The sequence below is a fragment of the Hyalella azteca genome, unplaced genomic scaffold (assembly GCF_000764305.2).
Source record: "Hyalella azteca isolate HAZT.00-mixed unplaced genomic scaffold, Hazt_2.0.2 contig5782, whole genome shotgun sequence".
In the NCBI taxonomy this organism is placed as follows: Eukaryota; Metazoa; Arthropoda; class Malacostraca; order Amphipoda; family Hyalellidae; genus Hyalella; species Hyalella azteca.
The window spans coordinates 314,406-322,891 of record NW_025935962.1 but is presented as its reverse complement, the minus strand read 5'-3'; the positions used below and the strand labels follow the sequence as shown (position 1 = coordinate 322,891).

General features: G+C 39.2%; 1 pseudogene; it reads right to left on the bottom strand.

Moving 5' to 3' along the window:
- Positions 1 to 2,514: 2,514 nt before the first annotated feature.
- LOC108673596 lies at positions 2,515 to 8,225 on the bottom strand (annotated as a pseudogene).
- Between the last annotated feature and the right edge of the window lie 261 nt (positions 8,226 to 8,486).

Sequence of the window (8,486 nt, the reverse complement as noted above, 5' to 3'; positions counted from 1 at the left end):
ATTTTGAATCCAAACTATGCACAAATCCAAAAAAGAGCTTCGTTACTCGATAGGAATGGTTTTTACGAATCTCGTGGCATATGTCTCATCGCTGTAGCTTCAAAACTCTAGGAGGAGATAGGTTTTTCGTGACAATAACTGTGAATGTTTAGGAGAGCGCGGCAAAGTCCTGCCCTCATCGCAATAGGCACTCATTGTAGCAAGGATACGAAACTAAACGTTTCTGGAGCTTGATTCCACTCAAGGTTGGTGGGAGCGACTACATGCGCACCTCCTCATACAACGCCAGGCGGGTTACTTAGCTGCACCTCAAGCAAACACTGTATTTATAGTGCTGGTAGCGAATTAGTTCCTATCTAATTTGTTAAAGAACTCCCCCGCCAGCCCCCCTTTGATGGTCTGTCGTGAAAGCAAAAATCAACGTACAGAGATGGCAATGGCACCGTTGGATAGCCTTGATAGGGCAGAATGTCAGCTTTAAGATGAGACTAAAAACCGGAAAAGCCAAATCCGAAAATTTTAGGGTATACACCCCCCTTGAGTGTGAGGTGAGAGAATTGTGACGGCTTCACAGGAGTTCAACAGCACTCCAATTATGATTGAAAAGGTATCATCATAAGAAAAGTAAATTGTGATTTAAATTAGTACGGAAGCAGCCAGTGGTCGGTTCTGTATGGGTTCTGTAACAGTTGAAAGAGATTCATGAATTTTATGGTTCAAACGAAGGAGCAGCTATTGGGTTTTACTGTTTGATGTTTCGGCTAATTCGTTCGGAATTTTTAAAGTCACGCTGGGCTTTGGACGCAGTCGTAGTCTTCTATTCAACCACGTGTTCGAACAAATACTGACTCGGAAATTTTCCCAATGAAAGAGCGCATTTTAGAAAATTACAAAAGGACAAAGCACTGAACACGCCGCGGATGCGACACTTTTTGTAATGAGAAGCATTGGAAGTATAAAGTTTATTTTATGACATATTGACATCCGATGTTCTGGCTCTGGTTATTTCATGCAATGAAGGTTGACATATTCCTGCAAGCACAGTAAGTCTTTGTGTTTCATAATAAAGTGAGAATATATAATGACACTCTATATGATATTGTTTGCAATGATTGTTATTTTCCTCTTGATTTAAACCCTAAACCTCTAAAAATGATTGTTCGAGAAGAGTAAACTGCACCATACCGGTTCAGTTGGGTCAGCCTAAATACTGAACGCTTTCTGAATTGAATTTATGTTGAAACTGTTATGCGCAAATCTATAATTTGCGTAGATTTTCACTTTGTAAGGAGTGCTTATTACTGCAGATCGAAGATGCCACATTATGCTTTCAATTTTTCAGTTCATAAAATGGAATCCCTTGCGTTTGTTTTTATTTCATATTCTGACAGTCATTTGGAAGTCTTGCATTAAATCATGACTATACTTGTGTAATTCTACGAGGTAACAATAGTACGTCGATAAAACAGGCGAAAAACTTTGGGTACTAGTGCGACAAACTGCAGCTTCATGGATATACTATATTAATGTATCAAGCACCAAGCATGACTATGATTGGTCATTGCCTTTGCTGCATAGTACTAATGAAAAAGATTGTCATTATAATTTTCTGCTATATAAGGTAAGAAATAAAATTTAAAAGCCTGTCTTTTCTGTAGCCGATCAATTGTTATGTCATCTCCATTAGTTTCCTACAACAATAATGTATTAAAATATTTCCAAAGGAGAGATTCCCCATGATAGTTACTGTATCGGTGAGAAGAGGACTATCAAATTTCCTTTCAATTTCACAAGCCTAAAATCATAAATTTGTTATTTAACTTGACCATCGCGTTAGATATGCTCGTTGTCACTCATGACAATTAAGACTATTTACGAACTCTCGCAGTTTCTGCCAAGCGCGGAAATCTATGCGAATAAATTCCTCCTGAATGAAAGATATAGACAGTTTAAAAAAAGAACAAAGAAGGAAAAAACGAACAAAAATGAACGCAGAAAAAAAGTTTTCCCCACACATATTTAAAGTAATTTTCTTTACACTTCTGGCCAGTTCCCTGTTTATGTATGTTATGCAGGTTCCCTGTATATACATATACTAGAGTTAACAGACCGATTTGAAGGTTATTGTGAATACCAAAATTAGATATTTGTCGGACTACATTAGATACAATTATAATTAACATAACATAGTATTGAATAAAACTCAATTAGAATTTGCTAACTGATTTAACTGACTAACTAAAACAAAACCGCCATCTAGCAGCCATATATAGCGACAGAACATAAATACTATCTATAACCCATAATAATGGCAAAAAGTCCGATGGCACTTTCGGCTCAAATTAAATGAAATCGATGACCACACATGCTACTCACAAAAATACAAAATACAATTATAATAATTTTAGGGAGGTCAAACTTCTCAACAAATTTATTTTAACTATCGTCCTCCTTGATACTATTAAGAGAATTCAAATGAATTTAATCTTTTCTTCATCTTTCTTCTCATGGATGTCACAAGTCTGTGTCGACGGTGATGGGGTCGGTGCAGATCTGCATGTCCGGTTTATAATACGTGGCAGGATCACACTCCTTCAAAATAGCGTATCCGTGCTCGCACTCGTAGTACTGGAAAAATCCAGAATGGTTACAAAAGGTGGCAAGTTTATTTGGCACCGTACCAGTTTAGGGCCTTAAGGCCGAATTATTTATGTTTTTTTTTAATCTTCACGGCATTCGTATTATATATAATTGTCATTGGTAAATGAAGCCTACTTCGGTTAATTCGCTTTTGCTTCTGAATATAAATATTTTTGAATGACATTCAAAGTGGAATTTCACAAACATTTTATGGGTTGCTATCGAAATATTACAAGAAATTACTGAATAATAGCATAAGACAAACATGTTACTCCAGAATCTCACTTCATCGCAGTCAGCAGCAGCGTAGGTGTCGCCGTCGTTCTCACACGTCCACACCCGACAGCTGCTGGTATCAACATTCTCGGGGACGTCGCAGCGCTCGGTTTCAGGACTGAAGTAAGTCCCAGGACTGCATAGCATCAGGTTGGCGTCACCGTTGACACACCACTAGTACTGCAATTGAATTCGTAAAGACTGAAAAGTAATTTTTACGTCGAAAAGTGAATGCATTTTTGTGGATATAGTAAATAATTAAGATTATATCTTGTCTACCTATATTTGAGCTAAATTCTATGCTCAATACTAGATTATTTAACTTTTTCCGTTGTATAAACCTTGAATTACTAATAAAAGCACCTTTAAGTATATTTCTGTCCGAGCTAAGAAAATCGTTGATGCCTAGTCAGAATCATTCACCTTATTGCAGTCATCAGCTGGGTTGTATTAACGGTCGGAATCAGCACTTCAGTCTGGTTTATCGGTTGGCTTTTTGGTAGTTGTGCTCGAAGGATGCGTGGCAACGGTAGAAGTACTAGTCAATGGGGACTGGGAAGTCGATTCCGTAGTTGTCGTTGGTACTCGCGTGGTATGAGATTCCGTAGACGTGGTTTGAGTCGTGCGTTCTTCTGTGGTAGGCTCTGCCGTGGCGGGGGCTTGAGTTGTTGTCGAGGTCGAAGTGGTTGAAGATGAAGTAACTGATGGCGTGAACGCAGAGTTTGGACAGTCCTGGAAAAATTTAATGCGTAAATTGAATATTTTTGCTTTTATACACTTGGTTGAAACATAATGTAATCACAATTTTAAAAGTGTTATATGATTTTACACTTCCCTGTAAAATGTTAGTTGAAATTTGTGTTTCATAATAAAATGAGAATATATAATGACACTTTTTAAAATATTGTTTGCAATGATTATTAATACCCTCTTGATTTTAAACCCTAAAACTCTAAAACTGAATGTTCGGTAATAGTAAACTGCACCATACCGGTTCAGTTGGATCAGCAGGAATATGGAACGCTTTCTGAATTGAAGATATGAGGGGAAAACTTCGTTGATCCGCAGGTGGGATGGAAATCAGCGGTGTCGATTTTCCAGACCATTGTTCCGGCCAGATGATGATTTTTGGCAAGACGACTCTTCGTAGGACGGTTGAACGTTAGCAGCATGGATTAGGATTACTACAATTAACGTAACGAAATAAGGATTAATCACGAATTATATTTATATTTTGTATTTCTCTCCTTATAGAGATAATTTTACGCCACCATCTTTTATCTAAGAAAATAAGACAAGTGTACCTTGAGATAGACGGAACCTTCATCGTCGTAGCCACACCAGATATCGTCACTCGTACAAAACATGTAGGCCTAAGGCTCGTTAAAGAGAGGGCCGTGAACCACGGTGCAGTCGTTTTCGTTTTTAATCCTTTCGCAAATCTGAGAAAATATTGTAATCAATTAGTAAATGTCCTTCACAAATTTTCTCCATTTTTTAAAATATTATCTCGTTTCAAATATAGAGGAAAATATCTTTTTGACCATTTTTTAACCTAAACGAGATAAATAATTATCTCGTTTCAAATATATATAGGAAAAAACAGCTGCTTCATCAGAACTTTTCAACTGTTGAAAGCTGGTAATACAAAGTAACTAATTTTTAATTTTTGCCCCAAGACCTAAAAGGAGCACACACACGGGCAAAAAGTGGTGATGAGACCGTGACTACTAGATATTTGCTATGGAATTTTTCTGATTTCCAATTATTTCATTGCTTCCATGCTTATAATGTGAAGAAACACACAACCCATGATTCTCAGAGGTACCTCATTCCAGCCCAGAGTTCCGGGTAGGCGGGTGTAAGGTCCAGGTTTGCTGGGCCTGGATGCGTCGTCCAGCATGCCGTGCTCCTCGATGTTGTCCAGGGGTAAGCACCAGCCGTACAGGGGGATTCCCGTCACAGATTTTTCGGGCGGAATGCCTAGCTCAAGCCAGCAGTTAACAGTTGCCAACTGCAGATAATAAAAGGATATTAGTTAAATTCGCATTATAGAATAGAATAGAAGTGTCGGCACTGAAGAAATAGGCTCACGGCCTGTTGCCGAAAGTGTATAGTATACGGTCAAACTTAAAATCGTTGAGTTCGCACTCGTTCTACGTATATATTTATAAAAACGTACCTCATTGAAATAATCGAAGTTGCCCTCGTCGGAGGGGTAGGCGCACAGCGGAGCGTTGTGGTGGGTGAAGTTCTCGAAGGCGCCGTGGTAGTCGTAAGTCATGATGCTGAACACGTCCAGGATTAGTATAGGAGAGTATAACTATAACCGTTAAAAGATTTATTAAAAAAAACCGACGATGATTAGGAATAGGAATAAAGTATAAATAAGATAAGAATAGGGATTGAGGTTTAGAAGCGAATTTGAATTAGGGGGTGTGGAGCTCGAGCCGTCTAGCGCGCATGCGCGAGACCGGGGGAGATTTTCAGAGCGAGCGGGCCACCGCGAGTTCAGTTCCGTATCGGCGTTAGTGGTTCCTCACCAGGCCTGGCACGTCGTAAGTCTCGTCTATGGTGGGCTTGCCAGCAGCTAGAGCTGCCGTCATGATGAGGCCGTGCTTTGTCGAACTCTACTCGAAACTCATCCAAAAGAGTGATAAAATTTTCCTGTAGAGTAAATAATGCTTTAAATTGTGTAAAATCCAAGCCATAATTACTGGTAATGAAACGACCGCTGATAATTTTTCCGTACAAAAGTATATGCTTCCGGAGCGATATTGAACGATGCGTCTTGTTATTTCATCGTTGCGGCTAGTTTTATCACTTAGCAATTTTTAAATAACTAAATGTTATTTCAAATTCAAATATATGCCCACCGCGCGCATCAATATCAGTTAAGACTATACGCTTTACTTCATAAATATCACCTTGTCGGCAGGCGCCCCACCCCGACGAGTCGGATACTCCCAGTCTATGTCGAGTCCGTCAAAGCCTTCCCTCAAGACGAGGTCGACGATGCGGTCAATGAAGGTCGCTTGGCAGGGTCTGCCACCATCTGCAATGTTTGATAATTGAAATCTTGTGCGCGTTGCATCATTATATTTATGAAATGAAACCACCTGGAACATACTTCTTATCCAATTAAATCTTAGTAGCATTGAATAACAATTGGAATTTTACTTACAGGGATAATCTGTGCGACATTTGATACTCTTAAGAGTACATATAATCAATCAAAATCTATTTCTATCCCTCATGAATCTTCGCAAATTATGTTCTCTCTGTCGCTCAGATCGGTTGTCTAGTACCCGGTTAAAAACTGCCGACCGTTAGCGATGATTGGATTCGTCACTGACGGAATACAGTCGTCATCGCGCGCTCAAGCACCTGTTTTGTGCCACAATAGGCACACGGCTGGCAGTCGACATATGAAACCAAGAATCATTTCATTGCTCCGCTTCAGGCACTCCCGAGTTTGCCGGCATACGGCCCATGCCAGCGACGTCGCACCTCTGAGCGCCGACAGTGGGAAGCTTACCATGACTCAAAGCAACCCATGGCCACCGCGCCGGTGCTGTTCACTGTATTCACGGCACTCCGAATCAACGCCACTGAATTGAGGCGTCGATTCAACGCCAACACGTGGGCCAAATAACGGGGCCAAAGTGCTTTTCTTCAGCTCCACGTCGCCGTTGCTGCTACAGCAACGCGATTGAAATTGGCAAGCAGCCGAAAGTGACACCGGCGTAAAATTTCCAATGAATATTTTCGGAAGGACTTCAAGAACAGTAGTTCTGTTGTTTCCGGTCTAAAATAGTGCTTATTTAAGTCTCACGTTAGAGTAATCTTCGGATTCCTTATTCCAGCCGCCCGCGGCCGGAATCACAATCAGGGCGAAATTGATATTCTTAAGATCAACGAATCTCCGGTAGGCGCAATAAGCACCGGACGGGTCGTCGTCAGGGCCTTTCTCGTTCCAAGGGCCCAAAACCTGAATTTTTTTGAATATTATGCTGTCAACCCATAAGATTGCATGATATTTCACGAGTCAATATAGCATAACATTCCATAAAACACGACCTACTAAAATATCCCGAAGTCTTGGGTACATGTCTATTTAAACGCTAAGTTTTATCGTCAAATTTTGTAATTTTTTGAATGATTTTTAACGCGGGCATGAACTTGCCATTTCAAAGTCGCAAAACACCGTCGGTATGCTTTTTCAGGAGTAAATGATGTGTCCAGAGTTGAATTTAAATTTTCTGGTAGAAAAATTATTTTAAATCCATATATTTTTCGGACAAATAACACCACTACTGCCGCATTTATTCGAGATGATCTCGTTACCTTGAAGATCGACGGATAAAGAGTTATGAATGAAAGATGATATTTTTGTATGCTATTGAACTGTTTTCTGCCTTACTTTTTCCCATCCAATATCAGGGTATTTGAACACTTATTATTATGGATTTATCATGAAGTTTATCAGCCAAAATGGTAACGTTTATCGGGGGGTGATAGGTACTCGTGTTAAATGTCACATAAAATTTTCTTCACCTACATTTTTAAGTCTTACTCTTACCTGTAGCAATTATGCAAGATGAATATATATACAACACAAAATTAAATGATAAATACACAACACAAAATTACCAGCTATGCAGAAAAAAAAACTATTAAATAAAGTAGATTGCGAATAATTAATTAACAGTAGACCGTATACATATGCTTGTTCTCATAGTATTTTCCAGTTGCGAATTCGATAAGAAGAAAATTCTAAATAATTTGAACACGATACGATATATAAACATGATGATGATTACTAAACTAAGTGCTTCGAAAATTGTAGTTCATAGCACTTTCACAAGTGAAATTTTCTCCAGGAAAGAAATGTCACGTACGTGTGAAGAAAATAACCTATAATTGATCCGAATCAAAACTAAATGTTATCAATGGAATTATTTTCAATAAGCAGCCTTACTTACAGCCTGAAATAGTGAGAAGGATTATCATCCGCCGGCCAGGTATAGCGAGCTTCAACAAAGTTCTGTGTTAATTACGGTCAATCTATGGTCTTTTGGGAATATCTTAATCAAACACAAGTTGCAGTATTTTTAAATACCATACTTGTTAATACCAAAAAGGTAAATGATGAACTAAATTAGAAAAGTAAACTTAATTCCTTGCCAAGTTTGGTTGCTGAGGCCAGCAAAGCCGAACACTGCATGGGTGCACAGGAAAGGATCGGCGTCGAAGGCGCCGAGTCCCGGACGGTAGACCGCCCAGGAACTGAAGTAGCAAACGTCCATCCTGTCGTGCGGATGGTAGGTTACGAATTGCATTGCTTCACAAGGGATAATGTCAAATTAGTGTAAACAGCTATCATATTTCTGAATTTTAATGTGACAGACTCCGTGCACAAACCGACTGGAAATAAATGATAATAATTTGATTTTCGGTCAAATTTTTAAGGTGAAAAATTGAAAACTTTAACTCAAGAGCCATCTTGAACAGTGTGCAGTGGGTCGACTATCTTCCTGATAGTAACGGAAAAAGTAACGGAAAATATA